General features: G+C 39.5%; 1 protein-coding gene across 7 annotated transcripts in view; it reads left to right on the top strand.

The window, feature by feature from the left end:
- Positions 1-2,878: 2,878 nt before the first annotated feature.
- The window catches only part of LOC147360787 (aldo-keto reductase family 1 member C3-like), a 29,614-nt gene continuing 19,723 nt past the window's right edge, over positions 2,879-12,769 (top strand). Inside the window, exon 1 of one of the 7 annotated variants that reach the window (XM_086331112.1) lies at positions 2,879-3,570. The gene's annotated coding sequence lies outside the window, so the exon portion shown is untranslated. Of the gene's footprint in view, positions 3,571-10,566; positions 10,757-12,769 lie in introns of those variants that run through there. The other 6 variants (XR_015138732.1, XM_086331114.1, XR_015138733.1 and 3 more) reach the window with 6 other exon arrangements.

The raw sequence follows: 12,769 nt of genomic DNA, 5'->3' as shown, positions 1-12,769 counted from the left end.
GATTTCCCCATCAATTTTGAGTGAGATCCCTGCTGGGTACAGTAATCTTTGTTGTAGATTTTTCCCTTTCAGTACTTTAAATATGTCCTGCCATTCCCTTCTGGCCTGAAGAGTTTCTGCTGAAATACAAGCTGTTAAGCATATGCGGTTTCCTTTGTATGTCACTTGTTGTTCTCCCTTGCTTCTTTTAATATTCTTTCTTTGTGTTTAGTGTTTGTTAGTTTGGTTAGTATGTGTCTTGGATGTTTCCCCTTGGGTTTGTCCTATATGGGACTCTTTGTACCTCTTGGACTTGATTGGCTCTTTCCTTTTCCATGTTGGGGAAATTTTCAACTATAATCTCTTCAAAAATTTTCTCATATCCTTTCTTTTTCTCTTCTTCTGGGACCCCTATAATTCGAATGTTGGTGTGTTTGATATGGTCCCAGAAGTCTATGAGAATGTCCTCAGCTCTTTTCATTCTTTTTATTTTATTCTGCTCTTCAAAAATTATTTCCACAATTTTATCTTCCAGCTCACTGTTTTGTTCTTCTGATTCATATATTCTGCTATTGATTCCTTCTAGAGTATTTTTAATTTCAGTAATTGTGTTGTTTGTATGCTTATTCTTTAGTTCTTCTAGGTCTTTGTTAATTGATTCTGGCATTTTCTCCATTTTGTTTTCAAGGTTTTTGATCATCCTTACTATCATTATTCTGAATTCTTTTTCAGGTAATTTTCCTATTTCCTCTTGATTTATTTTGAACTCCTGTGTTTCTAGTGTGTTCCCTCATTTGTGCAGTAATTCTCCACCTTTTCTTTTTTTTTTTAAGGTATTGTGTTTGAAGTCTCCTTTTCCCAGGCTTCAAGGAAAGTTGAATTCTTTCTTTGAAGAAGGTTGAATTCTTTCTTCCTTTTGGTTTCTGACCTGCTAAAGTTGGCCTAGTGGTTTGTGTGAGCTTTATATACAGTGAGATATGTGCTGAATTTTTGTTTATTTGGTTGGTTTTCCTCTGATGGGCAAGGCTGAGTGAAGTGGTACTCCTGTCTGCTGATGATCAGGTTTCTATTTTTGTTTTGTTTGTTGTTTAGATGAGGTGTGTTGCACAGGGTGCTACTGGTGGGTGGTTGATGCCGGGTCTTGTATTCAAGTGCTTTCCTTTGTGTGAATTCTCACTATTTGATACTCCCTAGGGTTAGCTCTCTGGTAGTCTAGGGTGTTGGAGTCAGTGCTCCCACTCCAAAGGCTCAGGTTTTGATCTCTGGTCAGGAATGAAGATTCCACAGGTGGTTTGTTATGGCATTAAGGGAGAGTAAAATATCCAAAAGCAAGAAACCAAAGATGAACCCCAGACAAATGGCAGTTACAAAATCAGGAAAATAATAATTAAAATAATGGAATATATACATATATACCCATGAGCAAAGTGAAAACAGTCCAGCAAAAATAAAGTACAGCAGATTAATCCAGCAAACAAAGGAAATAAAAAATTGTATTTACCTATTAAGAACAAAGCTAACTTAAGCACAAACTGGAAAACAAAACTAAAGCAAGGTGCCAAGTAGGGAATAAAGCAATGAAAACAAAACTAACAAATATGTTGAGAGGAAAGGAAAGAAAGAAAAGAAAGAATATGCAAAGTTAAATAGATATAGATGAAGAAGATGTATATACATTAAAGATTACCTGTAAGGGGAAAAGAACGGTAGGAAAGAAAAATGCTGAATAAATGTAGAAAAAATATAATCAGTTCAAAAAATTAAAAATTAAAATTATAAAAAAGGGAAAGAGAAAAAATGGAAGAAGAAAGAAAAAAGGGAAAAAAAGGAAAACTCCACAGAACTGCAAAAGCCTAATGTAGAGGCAGAGGTTTCATAACAACAATAGAAGATGTGATTGAATATACACATATACATATACACCCATAAACAAAATCAAAGCAGTCCAACAAAAATTAAGTACAACAGATTGACTTGGTGAACAAAGGAAACCAAAATTTATATCTACCAGAACAAAACTAATTAAAGCACAAACTGGAAAACAAACTAAAGCAAGGTGCCAATTGGGGAATAAAGCAATGAAAATAAAACTAACAAATATGTTGAGAGGAAAGGAGAGAAAGAAAAGAAAGAAAGAATAGATATGCAAAGTTAAGTAGAGGTAGATAAAGAAGAGTTATATACATTAAAGATTAACTGCAACGGGGAAAAAAGTAGGAAAAGCAAACAAAGGAATAAATATAGAAAAAATAGTGGTCAGTTTAAAAAATTAAGCATTAAAATTAAAAAAAGAGAAAAGAAAATAAAAGAGGAAAACTCCATAGAACTGCAAAAGCCCAATGTAGAGGCAGAGGTTTATGATAACAATAAAAAATAAAATGTAACTGAGGAAAAAGAAAAAGCTCAAAACTTTAGTTGAATTTCTTAGTGCCAATAAAATCGACAACTACAATGGAGGGGGCAAAAAAAGAAAATCCAAAGAATCTACAGAACAAGTAAAAAAAAAAAAAAAAGAATAATAAATGCTTTTCTTGAGTCACTGTTGTCAGAATCCTTTCCCACGCTGGAAATCACAGTCTACCTCACCTCCCTAGGATGCCCTCCAACACTGTACTTATCTCTGGACCTGCTGTGGGGGCTGCTCAGATTCTAACCTGGTCCTACTCCTGTGTGTTCTTGCCTCCAATATCCCCAGCTATCAGAGCTAGTGCATTTTCTTTTGTGGGAGCTCTCAATGGCCTTTTATATATTCCATAGGCACAAACTCTGCTTAGTTGATCATGTGGGTTTAATCTGCTGCCTTGTACAGCTGGTGGGCAGGTTTTGAGTCTTCTTCCTTAGCCACACTGCCCCTGGGTTTCAATTGTGGTTTTATTTCCACCCCTACATATGGGTTGTCCACTGGGGTTTAGCTCCTGAGGCTGCCCTGGAGGGCTTGGATTTGTCCCTGTGAGGGCCAGGTGTGGAGGTGGTGCAGCTGCTTGGGTCACAGGTGTTCTGGCAGCACCAGGTACTCAGGGGAGTTCACCGCTAGGGTAGTAGAAAATAAAGTGCTCTAGAAGGTGTGGCAACCATTATTGCCCAATACGCTCCAGTATTTGTTGGGAAGCATAGTGCAAAATAGCCATAAAAGGAGAAAGTCCTTGGGAAAATGGCGAAGGGCCAGAAGTACGCGGCTTTGCACTACGGACAGAAAGACATCTCCTGCCTTTGGTTATGCTCGGCGCCAAGAGTTAATAATAAATAGGGATGTTACTTGTGAGAGCGGGTTGTGGGAGAAGCCCTAGAGTCATTTAGAGAGCGCTGTCCTTGAAATGTTTCTACTGATTATGTGTTAACTCCGTATGCGCTCTGCTGGCCGCATACTTTGAGCTCTTTGTTCCTGTTTCTATAAAAAAGCTTGACTGCAGAAATAAACTTGTCAGTCCTTGCAAGAGACTGTCCAAGTGTCCTTCATTCAGGTTTGTTGCTTCCAAGTCCCGGGGAGAAAATCCCCAACAAGTGGCTCCATGAAGAGGGACTTGAGAGAAAGTTTGAACAAAGCGACAAGCCCCTGCAGAAAGAGATAAGCAGGAAGGGACAACATAGCAGGTAAAATTCCTTTCATTTCTATAATGCATCATTTTTTGAAACAAAACGGTGTTAATGTTTCAAGAGATCAGTTGAATGACTGCTATCATATACTAGTGGAACATAATCTATGGTTCCCGGAGGAGGGGACGCTTGATCTTGATGTATGGAAAAGGGTTAAAAATAATATTTTGCGAGCATATCGGCAGGGAGTTCGCATTCCGCCTCAATGGTGGGTTACCTGGTCACTCATATGGGCTGTCATAGAACAAATTGAAGGACATAATATTGATTTGGAGGTAGAGACTGTTCAGTCTTTGCATGAATATGAGCTTGATGAACAAGACATGCAAGGTACTTTGAAATGCAAGAATGTCATGCTCAATCAAACACAAACCCTGGAAAAACAACTTGAGGATGTATCTATTAAGGATGTGCCAAAACCGAAACCGCTTAAGGTGGAAGTCATTTCGTTCAGTGGACAGCCCAAATCTAAGGTTTTTCCTTCTGCTCCGCCTGTAACAGCAATTGCTAACTTTGCTCGTACCAATCATTTCACTCCTCCTCGGGAGATGCCTGCTTGCACTTTCGCTTTCCCAATGCAATTTAATCAACCTGCCCAAGACCAAAATACTTGGGCTAATCTAGATTTTGGCATGTTGTCTAGCTTTAAGAAAGCATGTACTCTGTATGGACCTACTTCTCCTTACTGTATAGAATTTCTCAGAGGATGGGCTGACCATTGGATGCCATATGATTTTTTCCAAGTAGCAAAGATGGTTTTAAATCCTCAACAATTACTGCAGTGGCAAATGTGGGTTGGTGATGAGGCCCAACAGCTGATGATTGACCAGCAATCTCGTGATAACCCTGCCAATTTAACCTATGATATACTGACTGGAACAGGGACTGTGGCCAATGTAATGGCGCAATTAGCTAATGTTACCCTTGAGATGTTACATTTCATTAAAGAAACTGCCTGCAGGGCATGGGCAAAGGTTGATAGCGCTAACTCTGATGGTTCATTTGTTAAGATTATTCAAGGACATGAGAAGGAATATTCTCAATTTATAGGAAAATTAAAGGATGCAATTGAAAAATCTATTAAGGATGTGACTTTACAAAATATTATTTTAAAACAACTTGCTTTTGAAAATGTTAATGAGGAATGTCGATCCGTGCTCAGACCTATTCGAGAGACTGGCTCTCTTATGGAATATTTGAAAGCATGTAGGGACATCGGGTCTATGTCCCATAGAGCAACATTGGCAGCATTGGAAACCTTTAATGTACAAAAGGCTGCTAATACCAAATGTTTTAACTGTGGGAAGCCCGGCCATATGAAAAAACAATGTAGCCTGCCAACACAGGCTGGAAAAAATAATACTACTTCTAATAGGAAGAGACCCCCAGGAGTATGTCCAAGATGTAAAAGGGGGTTTCATTGGCTGAATGAATGTCATTCTAAATTTGATAAGGATAGAAACACTTTGAACCCCGGTGCACAGCAAAAACAACAGGGAAACTGATAAAGGGGCCATCCTCTAGCCCCACTACAAAAGGAGGACCTAGCGTTATGACGCTACAAGCAGCTACATCTAAGAGTGCTTGCATTGATACACCTAGTCCTTATGGCATGGAACTAATAGAATTATACAACCCCCACAAAATTCCCACTGGATATTATGGCCCGATTCCACCCGGGACAATGGGACTGATTTTGGGACGTAATAGCTGCACAATGAGAGGTTTAATGGTATTGACTGGTGTTGTGGACAAAGATTATGAAGGGGAAATACATGTTATGGTAAATGTTATGAAAATGGGAAATGCATACTTACAAAAAGGGGAACATTTTGCACGATGATTACTTTTGCCATATGTTAAACCAGTGAAGGCACCTGATAAAGTTCGGCAGGAAGGCTTTGGTAGTATCAACCTTATTGCTGCACTATCCACCTTATTAAAGGAACATCAGAAACCCATGCTTACTTTACGCATACGGGGAAAGAATTTCACAGGCATGTTAGATACTGGAGCTGACATTTCAATCATTAGAGCTGCAGAATGGCCCCTCAATTGGGGTAAGGTTGTGACTCCTTCTAGACTATTAGGAGTGGGTGAAGCTGATGCCACATAAACTTTTGTCAGTGCATCCTATTTACAAGTGTATGGCCCTGATCAAATTGTAGCTTATCTTAAACCATATATTACTGATATCCCTATCAATTTATGGGGACATGATTTTCTTGAACAAACGAAAGCCACAATTTCTTTAAATGAACCTTTTTAATGGGGGCCATTGAGTTAACACCGCTGCCCCTCGATTGGGAATCTGATACCCCAGTATGGACACCTCAATGGCCCCTAACTAAAGAAAAATTGGCAGCTCTTATGCAATTAGTTAATGAACAATTACAAAAAGCTCATATAGAACCTTCATTTTCCCCATGGAATTCCCCTATTTTTGTAATAAAAAAGAAATCAGGAAAATGGCGAATGTTGATAGATTTAAGAAATGTTAATAATACCACGTCACCTATGGGGCCCTTACAACCCGGATTGCCCTCCCCTTCTATGGTACCAAAAGGATGGTCTGTAGTTATTACTGACTTACAAGACTGCTTTTTTACTATACCTTTGCAGCCTAAAGATAGAAAACATTTTGCCTTTTCAGTTCCTTCTATAAATCACATGGCTCCTGTTAAAAGATTCCAATGGAAGATGCTACCTCAGGGAATGATGAATTCCCCTACCATTTGCCAATATCTCATATCTGTTTTATTACAACCCATTAGAGACAAGTATCCTACTGCGTTTATAATTCATTATATGGATGATATACTTCTCTTTATGGAATCTGAACTCTGTTTACAACAGTTATATAATGAAGTTACTATTACTCTTCAAAATCATGGCCTGCTTGTTGCGCCAGATAAAATTCAGTGGAAAGCACCCTTTAATTATTTAGGACATGTTATGGAAGAATCTAAAATCAAACCTCAAAAAACTCAAATTTCTGTGCAATCTCTACGCACACTGAATGATTTTCAAAAATTGCTAGGAGATATTAATTGGCTATGGCCATCTGTCGGCATCCCCACCTATGCCTTACAAACAGCCCTAGGTAGCTAACAAAAGAGGCCAAAGAAGAACTGGACTTAATGGAGAAACGCATTCAACAATCTTTTTCAACTCAGCTAGATTATGATAAACCAGTTTCTTTATATATATTCCCTACTGAACATTAGCCCACTGCAATTATAGCTCAGCATAGCCCAATATAATGGGTATATTTACACACTAAACAGTCTAAAAAAATTGCATCATATATTGAGAAAATAGGGCACTTAATTGTGTCAGGAAGAAGCCATGTACAAACTTTGACTGGATTTGATCCATATGCAATACATGTTCCCTTGACAAAACAGGAATTGCAAATTGCCTTACAGTATAACCTGATCATGCAAATAGCATTAAGTGATTTTCAGAATGTTATCTCATTTCATCTGCCGAAAGGATAATTGTGGGACTTTCTACAATGTACTAAATTCATTGTAACTAATATCATTGCATCCCAGCCTATTATCAATGCACCCACCTATTTCATTGATGGCAACAAGAAAGGCCTAGCAGGGTTTGTCGGCCCTGATATCAAAGAGAAATTACCCACTACCTATTCTTCAGTACAAAGAGTGGAGCTGTATGCTTTATATGCTGCCGGGAGCCGGCATATTGAGTGCATATTGCATATTGAGTGCAGCACTTTCCACAGCATCATCTTTCAGGATCTGGAATAGCTCAACTGGAATTCTATCACTGCTGGGAGCCAGCGTGAGGAACCCCGCCCATGACAAAGGTCATGAGGAAGGAGGCTCGGCATACGCCAAGGCGGGATCGAGCTTCAGGAGTCCCCCTGGAAATTCTCGAGCATCTAGCCCCAAAACCAGAGTCTGCCTACTTTCTGCTTTGTGCTTTCACCTACACCTCTGACTTTACGGAGGGCTGTCCCCCACTACCTCTCTCTGAAAAAAGTTAGCTTACAGTTCCAGTTAATAATTCCTGGGTGTGACCCTGTTTAACCTACAAACTCCTTTGGAAATCCTCTAGCCTGCCTGAATAGATTTTTCCGGCCACATGTAATTGTTCAGAGCCTCCCAACTGTGAGAGGCAGGAGATGTTCTAAACTGTCTAAACACAGATTCTTTCGAGTAGTTAAAAGATTGATTAGAAATTGTATTGGTGAAGGGATTTTCACTTGTTGGGCCAATGTTTGCTGCTGAGTTTCCATATCCCTTACCTGCTGTGTCCCTGACAGTGTATTGATTAATATAATTGGTGTAAGTAGTAGCTTTAATGTTTGTAACCTGGGACCCTTGAGTTAATTCTTTTTCTTGTTATAGCCCACCACACCTTTGCTCTGTAGGAATGCAACTTTATTTAACGCTTTTGGAGGGTGGCACTTGACTTATCACCTTTAGAGAAAAATAAGTTTTCTGAAGAAAGGATCTTAAAATGTTAACAGGCCTCTGGGCCAGAAGATGATGCAAATCACCTAAGCTTTTGCATATGATAAGTTTGCAGGAAGAAAGCCTGGCTTGCTGCGTGACTCTACCCCTTCCCCCATTATCCTCTATGCATAACTTAAGGTATAAAAACTACTTTGGAAAATAAAGTGTGGGCCTTGTTCACCGAAACTTGGTCTCACCATGTCGTTCTTTCTCTTACCTTCTGGCTGAATTATTCAGCCTCTTTTCTCCACTGAATTTCCTCACTGAGCTATCCTTATTTCAGCCTCTTTTCTTCACTGAATTTTCCTACTGAGCTATCCTCATCCTATTACTCTTTATATCTTTGATAAAATATTTAAATAAATAGGTCGCCGACGCCGTCCCCGCTTCGAATACCCTGGTTCAGCCGGGGCTGGTCCCCAGCAATATGCTCTTTTGTCGCTTCAACCATAATCATTCAACGTATATACTGATTCCAAATACCTTGCTTCCCTTTTTCCTGATTTTGTTACCGCCTTTCTATATAACCTAGATGAAGAATTATATACTCTCTTTTCACAGGCTCAAGCTTTAATTCGCTCACGTACGGAACCTTTCTTTATTGCACATATACGTGCTCATTCAGGTTTACCTGGCCCTCTGGTCGCAGGAAATGATGCTGTTGACAGGCTCATAGCTCCCATTTTTACATCTGCCAGTGATGAACATGCTAATCTTCATACCAATGCTAACAGATTGCACTCTAAATACCATATTCCTCTCACTGAAACACGACATATTATTAAAATCTGTGATGTCTGCGCCCCGCTGCACGTGCGTACTAGGATTTCAGGAGTTAATCCCCGAGGGCAACAGCCTAACTCCCTTTGGCAATCTGATTTCACTCACTGCTCCTTAAGAAAATTTTCTTTACTTTTTGTCTCAATAGATACATTTTCCAACTCTATCTGGGCAGTACCTGTCTCTTCAGAATCCAGCAAACACGCCATTTCTGCACTCTTACTCACCTTCCCCGTTATGGGGATTCCTTCTGTCTTGAAAACAGACAATGGACCTGCATTCACCTCGCATTCATTTCGTTCATTTTTATCAGAATGGAACATAACATACACTACAGGAATACCCTATAATCCTCAAGGTCAAGCCATTATGGAAAGAGCCCACCGCACCCTAAAAACTCATTTACTAAAACAGAAAGGGGGAATATGGAAGAGGAGATACACTTCTTATCCTATGAACCCTCAATTACTATTATCTTTAATTCTTTATTCCCTGAAATTTTTAAATTTAACAAAAAATAATTCTGTCTATCTGTGCAGATAGACATTTTGCAGAAGACAAAAACAGCAAATTAGAAATCAATACACCAGTATGGTATAAGCAATTTAAACAGTGGCTGCCAGGAATCTTACGACTCCTAGGCAAGGGTTATGGTCTTGTCATTGCAGATGGAGAGGAAATCTGGGTTCCCCTTCGCCATGTCCACTACCGAGAAGGACCCCAAGACCGGACTCTCTCGGGAAGTGACAAAGTTGACGCAAAGGGGCTCGCAAAAGATCTTCCCATCAGGTGGCCTAAGTATTGGTTCAGCTTTAGCATAAGTCCTTCCAATGAATATCAGGACTGATTTCCTTTAGGATGGACTGGTTTGATCTCCTTGCAGTCCAAGGGACTCTTCAACAGTCTTCTCCAACCCAGTAGTTCGAAAGCATCAATTCTTTAGAGCTCAACTTTCTTTATGGTCCAACTCTCACATCCACACATGACTACTGGAGAAAACACAACTTTGACTAGATGAAACTTTGTCAGCAAAGTAATGTGTCTGCTTTTTAATATGATGTCTAGGTTGGTCCTAGCTTTTCTTCCAAGGAGCAAGTGTCTTTTAATTTATGGTTGCAGTCACCATCTGCAGGGTTTTGGAGCCCTAGAAAATAAAGTCTGTCATTATTTCCATTGCTTCCCCATCTATTTGCCATGAAGTGATGGGACTGGATGCCATCACTTATTGGTACCATCACTTATGGATGCCATAATATATCGGTGACATATCCAAATCTAATGCCATGAAGTTTTCCCTCTAGTTTCTCTTATAAGAGTTCCGTTTTTGTGTCTTGTATGTGTCAGTCTTTGATGCATATTGAGTTTTGTGTGTATGGGGTGTGAATGTGTTCACAACTGGGCACTTGAAACAAACACAAAATACCTACTCTTTGTAGACTTGTGCCATGTCCTGACTGGCCTTCACTAGTTAACTTGACTTTAGTCCTGGGATTAGCCCAATAGTTAAGCTATGGGCACTGAGTTCATTTATGAGTCAGCATCTTGCCTGGAGTAGGTGTGCCTCTTTGATTCTCCTGAATATATGGCTGTTTTTGAATGCCTTCCGTCCCCTAAATCCACACCTTGTTCCATTTAAGGTTTTATATGCTCTAGTCTATGTCTCCACCCTTAATTCCTTGTCCCTGGCCCCATATATATATATATATAGTCTCCCTGCAATAGTAATAAGCCACTCCAGCTGCTCTTTAGTTTAAGCTTAGGTTTATGAAAAACAGACACCAGTCTCCAGGCAACACCCAAATAGGTTGGAACATTGCATTAAGGTTTTTGTGATCAATCTGGTTTGCTGGAGGCAACTGGGAGCTGAACTGCCGCCCTTTACAGATCAAGACTGCTGTGTACAAGTCAGGGAAGCGGTAAGTGGGAGTAAATGAAATGACCTTCTGCTCTCTTCTGGAATTTTCCTGATAGTGTGTTTAATGTATTCCCGTAGTTTTGTTCGTTTCTAGAGCTCCTGTGAGGTTTTTCATCTGGTTTCTGATTGTTTTCTCACATTTCTAAGGGAGAATTCAATACTTCCAGCTTCACAACATCCCATTGTATCAATACTTCTTGATTTCCCTGACTCTTCCCATATTTGTAACAATTTAACTTGTGTACAGATTCTTCTTTTATGAGTAACCATTGAGCAAGATAGTAAAGTAAATAAAATCGTTATCATTTCCATTATGATATCTTAGCTGTGGTATATATACACAATGGAGTATTACCCAGCCATTAAAAAGAATGCATTTGAGTCAGTTCTAGTGAGGTGGATGAAACTGGAGCCTATTATACAGAGTGAAGTAAGCCAGAAAGAAAAACACCAATACAGTATACTAATGCATATATATGGAATTTAGAAAGATGGTAACAATAACCCTGTATAGGAGACAGCAAAAGAGACACTGATGTATAGAACAGTCTTTTGGACTCTGTGGGAGAGGGAGAGGGTGGGATGATTTGAGAGAATGGCATTGAAACATGTATAATATCATATATGAAATGAGTCACCGGTCCAGGTTCGATGCATGATACTGGATGCTTGGGGCTGGTGCACTGGGACGACCCAGAGGGATGGTATGGGGAAGGAGGTGGGAGGAGGGTTCAGGATGGGGAACACATGTATACCTGTGGCGGATTCATTTTGATATATAACAAAACCAATACAATATTGTAAAGTTAAAAAATAAAATAAAATAAATAAATAAAATAAAATAAAAAGTTATACAACTAAGTCCAAGGATTAACCCTTGTAAGGGTCTGTTTGCACACTACACATGGTATCCTGAAACTGTTAATAATTAATCTCAAAAAAACACTCTGTTAGAATGTGTGGTTTTGGGATTCTTTTCAGGATATCACCACTGTCAGGTCTGGATAGCAACATAATTATGGTGGTGGGGAAAGTAAAAAGGCAAATTTATCTTCATTTGAAGTTTTCTTTATTAAGAAATAATATTTTGAAAAATGCTTATTAATCACTCCCTTAAATTGTGTGATTCTCTATATGTGTGTATGTGTATCAGCAGCTTCCCTGATAGCTCAGTGGGTGAACAATCTGCCTACAATGTGGGAGACCTGGGTTTGATCCCTGAGTTAGGAAGATCCCCTGGAGAAGGGAAAGGCTACCCACTCTAGTGTTCTGGCCTGAAGAATTCCATGGCCTATATAGGACTATATCCATGGGGTCGCAAAGAGTCAGACATGACTGAGCGAGTTTCACTTCACTGTATGTGTGTATGTGTATACTGTAAGATAGTTAATTATTTCAACTGATGTTTGATCAAAATCAAGCTTCATATTAGAAAAATGAAAAAAAAAATTGTGTGGAAGTTTCTAGTCTTCCCTGGTGCCTCAGATGATAAAGAATGGTAACAATAACCCTGTATACGAGACAGCAGAAGAGACACTGATGTATAGAACAGTCTTTTGGACTCTGTGGGAGAGGGAGAGGGAGAGGGTGGGATGATTTGGGAGAATGGCATTGAAATATGTATAATATCATATATGAAATGAGTCGCCAGTCCAGGTTCGATGCACGATACTGGATGCTTGGGGCTGGTGCACTGGGACGACCCAGAGGGATGGTATGGGGAGGGAGGAGGGAGGAGGGTTCAGGATGGGGAACACATGTATGCCTGCGGTGGATTCATTTCTATATATGGCAGAACCAATACAATATTGTAAAGTTTAAAAATAAAATAAAATTAAAAAAAAAAAAGAATCTGCCTGTAATGCGGGAGACCTGGGTTCAATCCCTGGGTTGGAAAGATCCCCTGGAGAAAGGACATGGCAATCCACTCCAGTTTTCTTGCCTAGGGAATCCCATGGACTAGGAGCCTGCAGAATACAGTCCATGAGATCAAAAGAGTGGTACATGACTGAGC

Source organism: Bos grunniens, chromosome 13 (genome assembly GCF_055505025.1).
Source record: "Bos grunniens cultivar Pamir isolate PY7600 chromosome 13, Bosgru_T2T1.0, whole genome shotgun sequence".
NCBI classification, from domain to species: Eukaryota; Metazoa; Chordata; class Mammalia; order Artiodactyla; family Bovidae; genus Bos; species Bos grunniens.
The sequence above is the reverse complement of the archived record's forward strand: the minus strand, read 5'-3'. Positions and strand labels throughout refer to the sequence as shown.